Source organism: Giraffa tippelskirchi, chromosome 2, assembly GCF_054371585.1.
Source record: "Giraffa tippelskirchi isolate mGirTip1 chromosome 2, T2T-mGirTip1v1.2.pri, whole genome shotgun sequence".
NCBI classification, from domain to species: domain Eukaryota; kingdom Metazoa; phylum Chordata; class Mammalia; order Artiodactyla; family Giraffidae; genus Giraffa; species Giraffa tippelskirchi.
The window spans coordinates 235,598,242-235,615,446 of record NC_137276.1 but is presented as its reverse complement, the minus strand read 5'-3'; the positions used below and the strand labels follow the sequence as shown (position 1 = coordinate 235,615,446).

General features: G+C 42.1%; 1 long non-coding RNA gene across 1 annotated transcript; it reads right to left on the bottom strand.

The window, feature by feature from the left end:
• Positions 1–6,023: 6,023 nt before the first annotated feature.
• Positions 6,024–14,410, bottom strand: LOC145539374 (uncharacterized). Its single transcript, XR_014077746.1, has 4 exons — positions 10,405–14,410; positions 9,811–10,008; positions 8,064–8,171; positions 6,024–7,085 (listed from the first exon to the last, which is right to left on the bottom strand). It is a non-coding gene; the product is annotated as an uncharacterized LOC145539374 (long non-coding RNA).
• Between the last annotated feature and the right edge of the window lie 2,795 nt (positions 14,411–17,205).

The following is a 17,205-nucleotide window of genomic DNA, read 5'->3' as shown; positions in this document are numbered from 1 at the left end:
CACTCAAATTCATGTCCATCATGTCGGTGATGCCATCCCTTAAAATAATCCCATTGTGTGTGAATTTATTATAGTCAATATTAGTTTTTAAAAAGAAGATAAATGAAGAGAATAACAGAAGAGAATGTGGTCTTTGAGTAAGAAAATCAATTTATCATCATTCAGAACTTGTGTTTTACAGGAAAACCCCATAAATTCTTACCCTCTCATATTTCTATATTCTGAATCATGTAAAACAGATGATTTAGATATTGCCAAAGATTCCAGTAAAATTTTGGGAATACAGGTAACAGTATTTTGAATCACTAGTCTTTATGCTAAGTATATATTTGAGCATGCAAAAAACAATATATTTAGGAGCCCATTAGAAATTTAGATGCAGACTCTCCTTTCATCTGATTGTGTAGAAGTGGATTAATACAGATAATATGAACAGAGAAAGATAAAGCAATGCCGCATTGGATATTCAATAATCCATTACTCAAGGATAAAAGTTTTCTAATAGCCATTGAAAAGAAAATCAAAGAATATATACATTTTAATTTAGCATAGCATTGCATCACATTACAGCTTATGGGAGGCTTCCAAAGCAGCTAGCAACAGATGGATTCCTGGTCATTCACTAAGAATTTGGAAATGCGAAAGGTAAAGAAATTTGGACTGCTTCAAAAAGATTTTAAATAAAAGGAATATAAATTCCCCATAGTAAAACCCTTATGGAGAACCATTATGAATTTAGGCACTACTGAATAAAACTGCAGTTAAGAAAGCCAATTATTTTTATAGGGAAAATAAATTTTCCTATGATAATTCAGATAAAACTGGTAAACGGATAACTGCCTTAATAAAAAGGAGAGAGAAAGCTCAACATAACAGCAATTTATACAAAACAAGAAGTGATAATGAGGAAAGAGATAAGGAATATCTTTAAGGCATATTATGATAGTATGTAAATCTGAGACCCTGATAAGTGTGGTAGATTTAGAAAGGTTGGAGGAAAGAAATTGAAATCTTAAATTTCTTCTTAAATGAAAAGTTTTGGGTTTTTTTTTTAATAATTTTATTTAGCTAGTTATTTTATTTGTGACTGTCCTGGATCTCAGTTGCTGTGCAGGCTTTTCTCTATGGCACGCAGGCTTCCCAAGGTGGGGGCCTCTTGCTCCAGAACACAGGCTCCAGGGCTTGCAGGCTCCAGGGCTTGCAGGCTTCAGTGGTTGCGGCTCCCAGGCTCTCAGGCACAGACTCAATAGCTGTGCTGCAAGGGCTTTGCTGCATGAGGGATCTTCCTGGACAAGAGATCATACCCCTGCCCCCTGCAATGGCAAGTGGATTTTTCACCACTGAGCCACCAGGGAAGCCCCTTAAATAAAAAATTTTTAAAGATGGAAGCTCTGCTTATCTTACAAGCGTGCAAGTAGGATTGAAACCATATGCCTCTGACTGGGGGCTTCCCCAGCTGCTCAGATGACAGAGTCCACCTGTAATGCAGGAGACTTAGATTTGATCCCTGGGTCGGGAAGATCCCCTGCAGAAGGGAATGGCAGCCCACTCCAGGATTCTTGAGTGGAGAATTCCATGGACAGAGGAGCCTGGTGGGTTACAGTCCATGGGGTCTCAGAGTCAGACACCACTGAGTGACTAACACTTTCACACATTTTTCACCTTTCATTGGGAACTGAACCCACATTCTTTTAATTAGGAGCACTTACCTGTGTTTGGACTTACTGAGGTTCAAGTTCTTTGTGTCTCAGTGCAGAAAGAATTCAGTGAGACACAAAGTGATAGGTAAGAAATGGATTTATTTAGAGAGAAACATACTCTACAGACACAGTGTGAGGCCATCTCAGAAGGAGGGAAATAGGGCATGGTTTGTTTTTATGGACTGGGTAATTTTATAGGCTAAGGAGTGGGAAAGATTACCTGATACTGGGAAAGATTGAAGGCGGGAGGAGAAGGGGATGACAGAGGATCAGATGGTTGGATGACATCACTGACTCAATGGACATGAGTTTGAGCAACCTCCAGGAGTTGGTGATGGACAGGGAGGCCTGGCGTGCTGCAGTCCATGGGGTCACAAAGAGTCGGACGCGACTGAGCGACTGAACTGAATGAGTGGGAGGATTATTTCAATATTTGGGGGAAAGGGGCAGAGATTTCCAGGAATTGGGCCACCACTCACTTTTCGGTGTTTGACATCGGCCTCAGAAGTGTCACAGCACCTGTAGGTGAGTCACTTAGCTTGCTGACGTGTTACAATGAGCATATACGAGGCTCAAGGCCTAGTGGAAGTTGACTTTCCACCATCTTGAGCCTATTTGGTTCTAATCAGTTTATGCTGTGTCCTTGAGCTTCATCATTCTTTTAAGGATTTGTGCTCTGCCCCCTTCCCTCCTGTTTCAGGGTCACTGCCAAATTTGAGGAACTCTAAGACAGGACCCACAGTTTCCATTGACGCATTTCAACGATATGGAGGACTCTATTCCATTTTGAAGTCACTGTATTTTACTGAATTGTTCCTAAATCAATCAACAGGTGCTGTGAAAAATCATTTACCTGCATTAGTCAGAACTGTTTTAATTGTAAATGACAAAACTCACTCCAGTGGCTTAAACCAACTAGCAGGCTAGGTTAGTTAGCATAGCTGGAAAAAGATACAGGCTTAGAGAAGCAGGAGCTGAGCTTAAGGACTAGTGATCTGAGTTTACCACTGCCTGAATTATTTTCCCTTCTACTTTTGTCCAGTCTCTGTTTGCCTCCAATGTTTGCATCCATCTTCAGTTCAGTTCAGTCGCTCAGTCGTGTCCAACTCTCTGCGATCCCGTGGACTGCAACACACCAGGCCTCCCTGTCCATCACCAACTCCCAGAGTTTACCCAAACCCAGGTCCATTGAGTTGGTGATGCCATCCAACCATCTCATCCTCTGTCATCCCCTTCTCCTCCTGCCTTCAATCTTTCCCAGCATCAGGGTCTTTTCCAATGAGTCAGCTCTTCGCATGAGGTGGCCAAAGGATTGGAGTTTCAGCTTCAACATCAGTCCTTCCAATGAACACCCAGGACTGATCTCCTTTAGGATAGACTGGTTGGATCTCCTTGCAGTCTAAGGGACTCTCAAGACTCTTCTCCAACACCACAGTTCAAAAGCATCAATTCTTCTGCACTCAGCTGTCTTCACAGTCCAACTCTCACATCCATACATGACTACTGGAAAAACCATAGCTTTGACTAGACGGACCTTTGTTGGCAAAGTAATGTCTCTGCTTTTTAATATGCTGTCTAGGTTGGTCATAACTTTCCTTCCAAGGAGTAAGCGTCTTGTAATTTCATGGCTGCAGTCACCATCTGCAGTGATTTTTCAGCCTCCCAAAAATAAAGTCTCTCACTGTTTCCTCCTCTATTTCCCATGAAGCGATGGGACCAGATGCCATGATCTTAGTTTTCTGAATGTTGAGCATTAAGCCAACCATCTTTAAGCATCCATCTTCAGTTGGACAGAATAAAGTTAAGCCAGGATTGAAGTAATTGGAAGCAAGAGAGAGAATGAGAGGGAGAGTGTTTCTATAGCAAGGGAGTTCCCAGTTTCAAACTCCAAGACTCCCCAGAACTAAACCAGTTCCTGAAACTCTTCCTCTGGTTTGTTAGCTTGTTTTTTGTTTTTAAAGAAATATTTTACTTATTCAGTTATTTATGTTTGGCTGCGCTGGGTCATTTACTTTGGTTGCTGTGCACGGGCTTTCTCTAGTTGCATCTAGTGGGGCTCCTTTTCGTTGCTGTGTGCAGGCTTCTTGGCTTCTCTTGGGGCGGGGCGGGGGCTGTAGGCGCCTGGGCTGAGCTGCTCCTCAGCATGTGGAACCTCCCAGGGGAGGGATCCAGGTTGAACCCGTGTCCCCTACCCTGGCATTGGCTATGCCTGCATAGGCATCCTCAGAACAAAGAAGCTGGGAGGTGAGGGACCGAAAGAGTGGTTAAAACACTCCACATACAGAGAAGAACAAAAGCACAGGAGTTTGTGAACCTAATATCTGCTGCAACGACGGGTTTTTGCCTGCGATATAAGGTCTGGAGAGTGGGAATGATGGAGATTGAAGTTTTTTTCTGAAAGAATGTATACTCAAATAAAATTAAGTAATTTCACCATATTATCCATATTTTTATAAGCATGTATTACATTAGAGTCAGAAAACAGTGTTTACATTGAAGTATAATATTGTGATTCAGGTATATCTATAGAGATATTTTTTCAGATTCTTTTCCATTATAGCTTATTAAAGATACTAAATATAGTTCCCTGTGCTATATAGTAGGTCCTTGTTTTGTACCTGTTTTGTATATAGTAGTGTGTATATGTTAATTGAAAACTTGTAATTTATCCCGCCCCACTTCCCCCTTGTTGACCCTAGGTTTGTTTTCCATGTGTGTGAGTCTATTTCTAGAAAACAACTTTTATACAAAGTTTGGTCAATTGCATCAAATATTATACAAGGTTTAAAAAGTGGGGAGGCCATCGGTCTTAACAACTAGATGATTATCAATAACAGTTTTAGTGAAATAGTGACAGTAGAATATCTTTTAATATTATAAATACTCACACATAAAAATATTTAACAAACAGAACACTATCAAAATGGTTGATGGTTTGGGTGTACTCTCTTCTAACATTTTGTCTCCTTCCTGCATGAGGCAGAGGTTATTCGGAATGTTGTCCTTAAAGCCACTTTTTGGAGAGTCAAGTGAGCAGGTGGTAGAGGGAGGCAGGGTCTGGGAGGCTCGCTCATGACGCAGTGGGAAAGTGGAGGACAGTACAACAGCTTGAAAGGATGCAGAGTGGAGAGAAGGTTTCCATGTAGAATAGAGCAGAAGGGAACAAGTTTCCAGCAGAAGTAAAGGCAGATAGAGATTAAGGGTGCAAGAGAGATAGGAAGCTGGAACTAAGACAATTCACTGGCAATGGGGTAGAAATGTGTAAAACGGACACTTTGGAGCTACATCACAGAATGATCCATTCTGGTCATTAAGATAAATCCATTCATTCAATTTGATACATTTATTTCCTTGTCCTTTATGTATTCCTTCGGATAAAACACATGCTAACATGAGCATACATCTTCTTCAAGCAGAACAAATCCCATTGGAAATTTTATAAGAGCAAATAAATGGTTAAAACTCAACAAAACACTAGCAGAAGAGAAAGAAGGATGTTGCTGCAGTTCCTTGAAGAAGTGAACCCTCTAAAACAGAATATTTCTTCTTTTTTATTTTAAACAGTGCCCCATGCACAAATCAATTTGTGGTTCCATTTTTACATTATTATTGAAAATGAATAAAAGAGCTCCTTGACTGTTCAAGATGTTACTCTATTTTTCTCAACAAGATTATGCAATAACATCCAAATTCTAACCAACAGATTGAGTTGGGTTATGGAACAAATTATTCATAGAGATAGGACTCGCTTCATAAAAGGTAGACTCTCATGAAACAATGTGAGCAGGGTCTGACTATTATTAGTTGTGCCCCAAATATTTCATTCCCAATCTGATGATAGTGAAATATACTAAACTAGCTTTTGATAGTATTAAAATTGCTACATGCTTTGGAAGGATTTTAAAGGATTTGGTCTCTAGAAACCTTTACAATTCAGTTAGTATGCCTCCTGAAGGCATGTATCTTTGCAGGCATTTGTTAAAATTAATCAGCATTAACCTGCATTCTTTATTTAAAGGCTAGGGTGATCCAGAATAACATCTGCCTTTGTAACTATATTTGCCAGCAATTGCTTTTGTACATGTTTTAGCCAAATAATAAAGTATTATGAACTCAAGCAGCTTCTAATTTTTTATTGCTGAAAATTATTTACCACTAAAATTATTTTGAATTTTCTTTCATCTAAAAAACCCATAAACAGTATGTTTTGGTCTCTGAGAAATATTACACAGACATATATATATATATATATATATATATATATATATTTGAATCTCAATATTTTATGATTAGAAAAATAAAGTCACAGAAAAGGTCCATAAATTTTCTTTCAAACTGACTCCTTTATTAATTAGACAGTGAATAGTGTACATATATAATTTTCATAAGATTATAAACTTGTAAAAAACAACAAATTTTCATGTGTAGAGTAATATTATTACCATCATCTTGGTAAACAGTTGGGACATATTTCCAAAAGAGAAATGAAAGACCATCTCTAAGGACCATCGTTGCTTTTGGATGTTATTTAGCCTCTGAGCTTACACTAGTGCCCATAAATGACTAGCTTATCTAGCGCTGTTAGTCACACACTTGCAGGTTCTATGCATAGTCCCACTGACAGATCGTCACACTTTCAGAAAAAATCCAGTCATCACTAACCAGCATGCCAACTGGGCAAGGGCCTACTGTATTATTTGATAGTTTGAACTATGTCCTTTGATAAACATAACAGTTAAGTTAAAAAGAAGTAAAAATTTAAACTCTGGATTAGAACAGAAAATCATCTCTAACAGTGGTCAGTGTATCCGTCCGAGTCCATCCTGGAAAGCAAAACCCATCCTTTCAAAGATTTGTTACACAGGCATTGAAAGGTTGAAAATGGGATGCTGAGATAACCTAGAGAAAACATCAGGAAAAACTACCACTTTGAGGGCTGGGAAAACAAATCGGAAGAGGTGGTGTCACTGTTACAGAACCTAAAAGTTCCGTGGGGTAGGAAGGGACACACTCATGGAGCTGATTTTTGCGCCAGTGTCTCAGGAGCACCGCCAGTTGGACACTAGGAGGTGCAGAAGGCAGAGCTGGAAGGTAGTGAGGATGAGGTGCTGGGGAGAGAGTGGCAGGGGTCCGCGGAGGGTGGGAAACGAGGGTGGGGCGGCGGCCGCTGCAGCCCCGTGGCTGCAGCATATACTGAGGGGAGGCTGTCTCCTTGCTCTGGGAAGGTCTGGAGAGCTGGAGGATGCAGCCTCAGCTGTTCCCTCCTGCTGGACGGGTGCAGACCTGACCCGGAGGCCAGGAGCGGGCGCAGGATTTCCTCCTCCTGCCTTGGGGTGTATACAGTCTCATCCATGCCTCCTACGGGTAGAACCATCTGGAAGGGGGCTGGAAGACGAAGGTATGGAGTCTCAGTCACCATATCTCGGAGCAACCCATAGATAGAGGGGTTTGCACTGAGAAAAATAGGCAAAGAACTGGCCAGCTAGTTGTGAGTATTTCACAGTGAAGGTATAGTAAGGTATATTTTTGCCATCAAAAGTATCAGGAAAGTCTCATGGCCTCTGAGGAGACAGATTAGGAGACATTTCTCCCCAGGATTCTAGTGTTTCTATGCATCTCATGAGCAGAAGCACTTAGAATGAGTTATCCATTATTTCTTTCAAGAATGTTCATGTAACAAATAGCTTTGGAAGATAGAGATGGTGTGTCTCTCTGGAATACAGGGAAAGATTGTTTGCTGTCCAGTATAATAAAGATACTGTTTTCCCCAGGGCAAAGGTTAGGAAGGCTTGCATGAGGAAAGAAGGAGATTATAAAAGAGTGAGGTTTCCTCAGCGGTGACACAAACCTGCTGCATAGGCATGACCCTGATACATTCTGTATCACCCTTGTGAAACTTGAGGAGCACAAGGACCCTGAATGTGAAGCTCACCCTGCTCGTTATGCCAGGGGTAATAAACCCTCTGTCTCTAACCCAGGAGTCCCATGTCTCCCGTCAATATCCATGTGGCGGGCTAACCTAATTGCTTGCAAGTAGGGTAAAACCTTGGATCCTTCGCAGTTGAGAGAATGTTCCATTTATTTCTGCAGACATTTACTATGATACTACTACTTAACCAACTTTCACAGACATGTCCAGGGTACACCAGATGAGCACTCTCAGCCCTCAAGCCATTCACAGTGTAGAAGGGAGGGGATGGTTCCAGCAACACCTCCTTCTCCATCACCACCTCCATCACCAACCACGGCCGCCTCCATCACCTTCACCCCCATCACCACCATTACCATCACCTTCACCACCACCACCAGAGCCTCTATCCCACAGAAACTCAGCAGAGGAGAAAGGCTGATAAGAGTCAGTACCTGGAGTCCACCTGCTGTCAATCTTCCTAAATACTGTTAACCGACTTCATCTGCCATTGTCTCCTTTCTCATTGCTTTTAACACTTGTGTTGACTCTTTGCTGCACCTCTGGTGGGGTTTTAGAAGGGGAAGATCATCAGAGGTCTTCAACATGCTGTATTTAAATAACAGTCTATAAACTTTGACTTTTTATCTGATGTGCTAGATATCTTTTTTGTTTGAATATATATATATATATATAAAAGCCAGTGAACTCTAAACTTCAGGATGCTGCCTTGCAAAAGGAAACCTGCTTTGATATCACTTCAGGGGTGTAAATGGTGTATACATCTTCACTGATAAAAATCTTTCTTCAGTAGCTTTATTCCCTTTAGAGGAAAATGCTTTTACCTGTTAACCATAACTAATATTGACATGCAATACTAGGTTTTGGGTCTTTCTGATAGGAAGAAAAACTGGAGGCCTCCATATAGGATACTATATGACACCAACCTGGGTTTCTCCTAGAGTATCTCCTAGAGAAAAGGATTTGGGCTAGGATTTGAAAATATGACCAACTTCCATTACAATTTAACTTCAGACCAGCAGAATATTTTTTCACTGAGCTGAGGTGTGCATGTCTACAAGTCTCTAACTTCCTAGGAAATAAATAATGTATTAAACCCAATCATCTCACTGAGCCTTCAGTTAGCTCTCAACCATCTTTGTAATGAAGAGACAAAGCACAGATTCTGCATCTTCTGCTAATTAAACGAGATTAGTTTACCTTTCCACCAGCTTAAACAAAACAGGAAGTCAATGGTCCTCCTAGGACTAAGCAAGTAAGAAAAGAGTGCTCTAATCAATGTTACTGCCAGGCTTAATAGTTTTCTGATATTTGGTCTAAACTTTATTGCTGTCAGTTGAGTATCTCTTTTTAAGCGACTCTATTTGCCTCTCAATTATGGGCATATGTTTCATGTAATACATGTCCTTGTGGTAGAAGAGTAAGGGGGCACTGAGAATGTCATTGGTTATTTAGTTTTTCTCTTTATTACAATCAATGATTTCTTTATGATTGCTGGTTAAACTAAGCATTTATTAGGGTTTATTTTGAGTTTGGTGGTGTCCGTGCTGCTGGCCACTTTTCCCCATGTGCAGTATTTTCCTCCCATCTGATGAGAAAGTCAGTAAATGTCTTTTCATCAAGGTGTTTTCAAGATAATTTTTATTTTTGTTTAACATGGCTCAAAGAGCAACCCCCTCCCCCCAAATTAAGATACAGATGCTGATTAAAACACATGGCTGTCTGCTTCCCTGCATATTGGCCTGGTGCCTGGAAGGATCACACACCAGCAGGTGGGTAGGATTGTGGCTGATACACCTGATGTGAGAATGGACTGTAATGAAACCCAGGCTGCACTCCAGGAAAAATCAAGATCTTAGTCTTTGACCTAATCACTTCAGATCAAGGCTCTATTATGGCAGAACTAACTAATGGGTTCAAAATTAAAATCAGGAAGGACTTCGGTGTCATTATGTTGTTCCCACATATTTAAGGAATTTTAGAGGGATGGTACTGTGAAGATGGAGGAGGAAAGGAAAACTTCTGTGGTTGGTAAACTGCAAAAAGCTAATGGCTCCAATCTTGACTCTCCTTTGCCACAGCCCTTTGCAGTGCCTCTTCAGTCTGACCCTGGCTTGGTGACATAGATTGCCCAAGCGAGATTACCAAATACGTGCAAGCAGAAACTTGAAAAATGCTTACATGTCTTAATGGGTACTGCTGTAACTCCACCTCCAGCAAGAGAAAATGAGACAGGAATCCTGCTGGTAGATGAGAGAAAAATGCCCAGTCACCCTGAAACTGAACACGGCTACAGAGCCTTCTGCGGGTAGGCCATGGCATGTCCTCCATCTGCTTCTGGTTTGTAGAGAAATGGTGGCCTCCTAAGCCTTCGTAGTTCTGAAGAACAAATTTCATCAGAGAAGTGAGAAAATGTAGAGACAAAGGAAAACACTCAAGCAAGACAAAATAATAATAGTTTAGTCACTAAACAAAGTCAAGGATCTTCAGGTCCTCCTCAAGGGCTGTAGATAATATTCTAGGACATATCCTTGAGCTGTTTTGAGGACACTGAAATCCCCACCAGCTGGAAGAAGTTAATTGCACGCTGACCACAAGCGCATAGATCCCAGACCAATTGGAACAAGAAGGTTGTTGACGTTGACTCCTGACCACCAAGCAACCAGAAGAATGGACACAAACTGATCACACAACCCTCTCCTCCTCCCCGTCTTTAGTAACTTTTCTCTAAAAGCCATTGGGGAGTTGGGGCCTTTTGAGCATTAGCTCTCCAACCTCCTTGCTTTTGTTGTTGTTCAGTCACTGCTGCTGCTGCTGCTGCTAAGTCGCTTCAGTCTTGTCCGACTCTGTGCGACCCCATAGACGGCAGCCCACCAGGCTCCCCCGTCCTTGGGGTTCTCCAGGCAAGAACACTGGAGTGGGTTGCCATTGCCTTCTCCAGTTCAGTCACTAAGTCATGTCAAACTCTTAGCGACCCCATGGACTGCAGCCCTGCCAGGCTTCCCTGTCCTCCACTATCTCCCTGAGTTTGCCCAAAGTCTTGTCCATTGAGTCAGTGATGCCATCCAACCATCTCATCCTCGGTCATCCCCTTCTCCTCTTCCCCTCAGTCTTTCCCAGCATCAGGATCTTTTCCAGTGAGTCAGCTCTTTGCATCACATGGCCAAAGTATTGAAGCTTCAGCTTCAGCATCAGTCCTTCCACTGAACATTCAGGGTTGATTTCCTTTAGGATGGACTGGTTGGATCTCCTTGCAGTCCAGGGGACTCTCAGGCGTCTTCTCCAACACCACAGGTCACAAGCATCAATTCCTCAGACTCAGCCTTCTTTATGGTCCAACTCTCACATCTGTATACGGCTACTAGAAAAACCACTGCTTTGACTATACAGACCTTTGTCAGCAAAGTGATGTCTCTGCTTTTTAATGAGCCGTCTAGGTTTGTCACGGTTTTTCTTCTAAGAAGCAAACATCTTTTAATTTCATGGTTGCAATCACCATCTGCAGTGATTTGGGAGCCCAGGAAAATAAAATATGCCACTGTTTCCATTTTTTCCCCATCTATTTCCCCATGAAGTGATGGGACCAGATGCCATGACCTTAGTTTTCTGAATGTTGAGTTTAAGCCAGCTATTTCACTCTCCTCTTTCACCGTCACCAAGAGGCTCATTAGTTCCTCTTCACATTCCGCATATGTGACGTTGTTATTTCTCCTGGCAATCTTGGTTCCAGTTTGTGATTCATCCAGTCTTGCTTGGCACGTGCAATAAATGCCACACTGTCTTTCATCACAACCCAATGTCAACAGATTTGGCTTTACTGCATGTGGGCGAACAGACCCAAATTTACTTCGGCCACAACCCCTGTCACCTGGCACTAGTGAACCTACCATCTGATGAGTCCAGTCTGGACCAGGTGAACTACATACCAAGCCCAATCCAAATGGCTGAACCATGGCCTAAGGAGCTAAATAAATGTCAATTAATTTAAGCCACTTATATTTGAGGTGGTGCTGCTGAGCATTACCATGGTAACTCATAACGAATACCACCACTCTTCAAAGCAACAACCGTTCATTGAGAGCCTAGTAGGCTCTTTGGTGATGTCAAGTTGAGTAAGGCCTAGTCCTTGAAGTGCTTCTACACTAGTAAGAGACTGACTGTAAACCTTCATGTAAGCGTGTGTGTGTGTGTGTGTGTGTGTGTGTGAAGTCGCTCAGTTGTGTCCAACTCTTTGCGACCCCGTGGACCATAGAGTACAAGGCTCCTCCGTCCATGGGATTCTCTAGGCAAGAATACTGGAGTGGGCTGCAATTTGCTTCTCCAGGGGATATTCCCAACCCAGGGATGGAACCCTGGTCTCCCGAATTGCAGGCAGACGCTTTAACCTCTGAGCCACCAGGGAAGTAGTGCTAAATACAAGCACACAGATCTTACTGTGAAAGCATTACTCAGTTTCAACGATTAGAAAGAATGCTTACAACATGAAAATTTATTACAAGTGAACACACATGTATACATTCTCACGCACAGTAAAGGACATAGAATCAGAGATACCCACTCAGACTCGTGTAGCGAAATGGGTGTTTACTGGTTTGATGCCTAGGGCTCACAATGCTCATGGATCTGCCCCCTTGGTGCAGGGGAGAGGACTCCCTGGCATCCTGCATCCCTGTCAGGAAGTTACTTGTCATATCACTGGAAGGAAGTAAAATGCCACTCACTTCCTCAAGGTTTCTGTGAAACTGTAAATAACAAGAGAAAGTGTTGCAGGACGGGGGACCCCTTCCAGGGCATGAGCGCGGGCTCTTGTCTAACACTAGGAATGAATTATCTGAGGAGACACGGGCTGACAAAGCCAGAGACTTTATTGGGAAGGGCCACCGGGGCGAGAGGAGCAGGGTGAGGAACCTGCAGGACGGCTCTGCACATGGCTCGTGGTCTCGGGTTTATGGTGAGGGGATTCGTTTCCGGGTTGTCTGTGGCCGATCATTCTGACCCAGGGTCCTTCCTTGGGGGCGCCCTCGCCACTCAGCCAACATGGATTTCAGCAAGAAGGATTCTGGGAGGTGGTAGGATATGGGGTGTCTCCTTTTGACTTTTCCCAAATTCTTCCAGTTGGTGGTTGACTTGTTAGTTCCCAGCATCTGTCATAAGATAACTCATGCAAATGGTTACTATGGTGCCTGGCCTGTGTGGGTGGTTTCAGTCAGTGTTTACCTCAACAGAAGGGCAGAGAACCAGCTGGCCAGAGAATACAGAAGGATCCAATTAGAAAGGAGAGCTGAAGCATCTTTGTCTAGCACCTTGCTACTAACTGTGTAGTCTGAGGACCAGCAGTATCAGCTTTGCCTAGGACCTCATTGTAAGTGTAGATTTCAAGTCCCACCCCAGACATACTGAATCAGAATCTTCAGTAAAACAAGGATCTCAGGTGATTCTTATGTACATTAAAGTTTGAGAAGCAAATGATTGCGAGGGAGTTTATTCAAGTACAGAGGTACAGGGGCAAACGCAAGCCTTGGTCTTTTATGGAGTGTATTTGAATATGTAATGAAGAGAAAATATATATTATTTCAAAAAACAAAAGTAAGAAAAACATTGTATAATTGATATACCATCAAACAAAACTGAAAGACACTATTTCAAACATTTTTTCAAACTGAGAGATGAGACCTCCCAGAGGCTTGTGAAATCAATTTAAATCTGTGTTTCTTAACCCTGGCTGCAGGTTAGAATCACAGAAGTTGCTTTTTAAGAGTCCCCAGACCCAGGTTCTTCCCCAGACCAATTAAATCACAATCTTCAGCAGCGGGAATGGGGAGGGAGAGGGAATTAGGGGTAAACCCAGGCATCAGGATTTTAAAGCTCCTGAAGTGATCTTAGGGCTTCCCAGGTGGCCACTAGTGGCAAAGAACCCGACTTGCCAATGCAGGAGACATAAAGAGACACAGGTTCTATCCCTGGGTTGGGAAGATCCTTGGAGGAAGACATGGCAACCCACTCCAGTATTCTTGCAGTATATGAGCAGAGGAGCCTGGCGGGATACAGCCCATGGGGTCACAAAAAGTCGGACATAATTGAAACAACTTAGGACATATGTACACAAGTGACCTTAATGTACAGCTAAATTTGAGAACCTTACTTTGAGAAACACTGATAAAGAAAGTCCCAAGTAGCAGTTCTTCTCATAACTAAAATAGAAGAGTGACATGCAATAGCTCAGAATGGAGTGGAATAGGAAAGAAAATGCCAGCGTTGCACATATAGTCAGGGTATTATTTAGACTCATTTTTGTTCAGTGTATATATGTGCGAGACTATATGTGAAATGGATTATACTATAAAATACATTTCTAACAAGAGTTACTACCAAGAATTTTTTTAAACTACTGTTTTAAAGTGAACATTAAATAAATACATAAGCTCAGATGGAGAAACATTCACAAACAAAAGTCTTAATTTTTTTAGAAAATTACATCCTGGCACATATGCAGGCAAAATAAAAATGGGTTAGAGACTTCCCTGGTGGTCCAGTGGTTAAGAATTCACCTACCAATACAGGGGTGATGAGTTCCATCCCTGGTCTGGGAAGATTTGACATGCCACAGGTCAAGTAAGCTCATGAGTCACAACTACTAAAGTCCCCAGAACCCGTGCTCTGAAGGGAAGAGTAGCTCCCGCTTTCCACAACTGGAAAAATCCCTTGACTGATTCAACATACACGAGTTTGAGCAAGCTCCAGGAGTTGGTGATGGACAGGGAGGCCTGGCGTGCTGCAGTCCACAGGGTTCCAAACAGTTGGACATGACTGAGCAACTGAACTCAACTGAACTGAAGCAATGAAGACTTGGTGCAGCCAAAAAGAAACAGATAAATAGGTTAGGACACAAGAGTTACCTGTAGACCTTGACTAGACAGAAAACAGAGGAATCTGGAATGCACTGCACACAGACCATCCTTGATTATTCTATGCACTCATGCCCTCTCTAAATATGGAGGAAAATACACACTGTGAACTTCCAACAGTGAAAACTCACTCTCACATCATAGCTTATATGCATTAAATCATTTCCACATACTGTTAGAGAGATATTTGAAGCATGCAGGCAGTGAAATTTAAGAGACTAAATCACAAAGAGAACACTCCTTGTAGCAACGATTCTCAACTTTGGGTCCTGTCCTGAAAGTCTGTTAAGAACAAAGAGACTTCTTTTATAAAAATACACAGATTCAGCTACACACAGAATTTTGCATTAAAATAAAGCCTAAACCCATGAACAGACCACGTTTTCACAGTGTTGATCTCCTGAATTAAGAGTCCCTAAAAGAATGTGGTTTAAGAAAGCTTATTATGCGGGTGTGCTAAAAATTATTCAAATATCCATTAATTGATGACAACTTGAAATGCAGAGTTTTCATCTCACAGAATTAATAAAGCAGGAAACAGATTTAGCATATAAAGACTTGCAGTAATCAAAGGTGAGGTCCCTATGGCCCAGTTCTAAGGTTCTGCTAGTGATGCAGTTCACCTTGCTTGTGCTACATCAGTTCAGTTCAGTTCAGAAACTCAGTCGTATCTGACTCTTTGTGACCCAATGGACTGCAGCACGCCAGAACTACTTGTCCATCACCAACTCCCGGAGCTTGCTCAAACTCATGTCCATTGAGTTGGTGATGCCATCCAACCATCTCATCCTCTGTCGTCCCCTTCTCTTCCTGCCTTCAATCTTTCCCAGCACAAGAGCCTTTTCCAGGGAGTCAGTTCTTCCCATCAGGTGGCCAAAATGTTAGAGTTTAGAGTGGCTAGAGTATTAGTATAATCCATTTCATTCCTTCCAATGAATATTCAGGACTGATTTCCTTTAGGATGGATTGGTTGGATCTCCTTGCAGTCCAAGGGACTCTCAAGAGTCTTCTCCAACACCACAGTTCAAAAGCATCAATTTTTTGGTGCTCAGCTTTCTTTATAGTCCAACTCTCACATCCATACATGACCACTGGAAAAACCATAGCCTTGACTAGACCAACTTTGGCAGCAAAGTAATGTCTCTGCTTTTTAATATGCTGTCTAGTTTGGTCAGAGCTTTTCTTCCAAGGAGCAAGTGTCTCTTAATTCCGTGGCTGCAGTCACCATCTGCAGTGATTTTGGAGCCCAAGAAAATAAAGTCTGACACTGTTTCCCTTGTTTCCCCATCTATCTGCCATGAAGTGATGGGACCAGATGCCATGATCTTAGTTTTCTGAATGTTGAGCTTTAAGCCAACTTTTTCACTCTCCTCTTTCACTTTCATCAAGAGGCTCTTTAGTTCTTCACTTTCTGCCATAAAGATGGTGTCATCTCCATATCTGAGGTCATTGACATTTCTCCTGGCAATCTTGATTCCAGCTTGTGCTTAATCCAGCCTGACATCTCTCATGATGTACTCTGCATATAAGTTAAATAAGCAGGATGACAATATACAGCCTTGACATACTCCTTTCCCAATTTGGAACCAGTCTGTTGTTCCATGTCGAATTCTAACTGTTGCTTCTTGACCTGCATACAGATTTCTCAGGAGGCAGGTCAGGTGGTCGGGTATTCCCATCTCTTGAAGAAGTCTTCCTCTCTGTCCCCTTTTTCTCTTCCTGTTCTACTCTTTATTTATTCATTTTTTATTGTGGTAAAATATGCTGTGCTGTGCTTAGTCACTCAGTCGTGTCCAACTCTTTGTGACCCAATGGACTGTAGCCCACCAAGCTCCTCTGTCTGTGGGATTCTCCAGGCCAGAATACTGGAGTGGGTTGCCTTGCCCTCCTCCGGGGGATCTTCCCAACCCAGGGATCGAACCCAGGTCTCCCACATTGCTGGCGGATTCTTTACCATCTGAGGCACCAGGGAAGCCCAAGAATACTGAAGTAGGTAGCCTATCCCTTCTCCAGGGGAACTTCCTGACCCAGAAATTGAACCCAGGTCTCCTGCATTACAAGCAGATTCTTTACCAGCAGAGCTACCCAGGAAGCCTGCAGTAAAACATACTTTAACATCAAATTCACCATTTAGCATGAAATTTACACTCTTCTAAGTGTCCAGTTCATTAGTGCTAGGTACATCCTCATTGTTTCATTGTGAAATCTCCACAACTCTTTTATCCTGTAAAACTCAAACTCCATATTAAGAACGCTTCATCCCCCAGCCTCTGACAACCACAATTCTACCTTCTATCTTTTCGACCTTCTGTCTAGAATTTACTGACTCTAGGGACCTCATATAAGTGGAATCATACAGTATTTGTCTTTTTGTGATTGGCTTATTTCACTTAGCATAATATCCTCACAGTTCATCTGTCGTGTACATATGTCAAAAATTCCTTCCTCTTTCAGGCTGTATATTCATTTTAAATATATACCACATTTTATTAATCTATTCATCTGTAGATGTACACTTGGGTTGCTTCTACCTATTTGCCACTGTGAAGAATACTGCTGTTTTAATCTTTTAGAAGTTTGTTGTAAAGTTCACCCCAGAGAGAAGCCAGGAAGAACCTTCATTTGGGAGTCTGCAGTAATCCTAAAATGAAAGAAAGCACTTTCTGTCAGC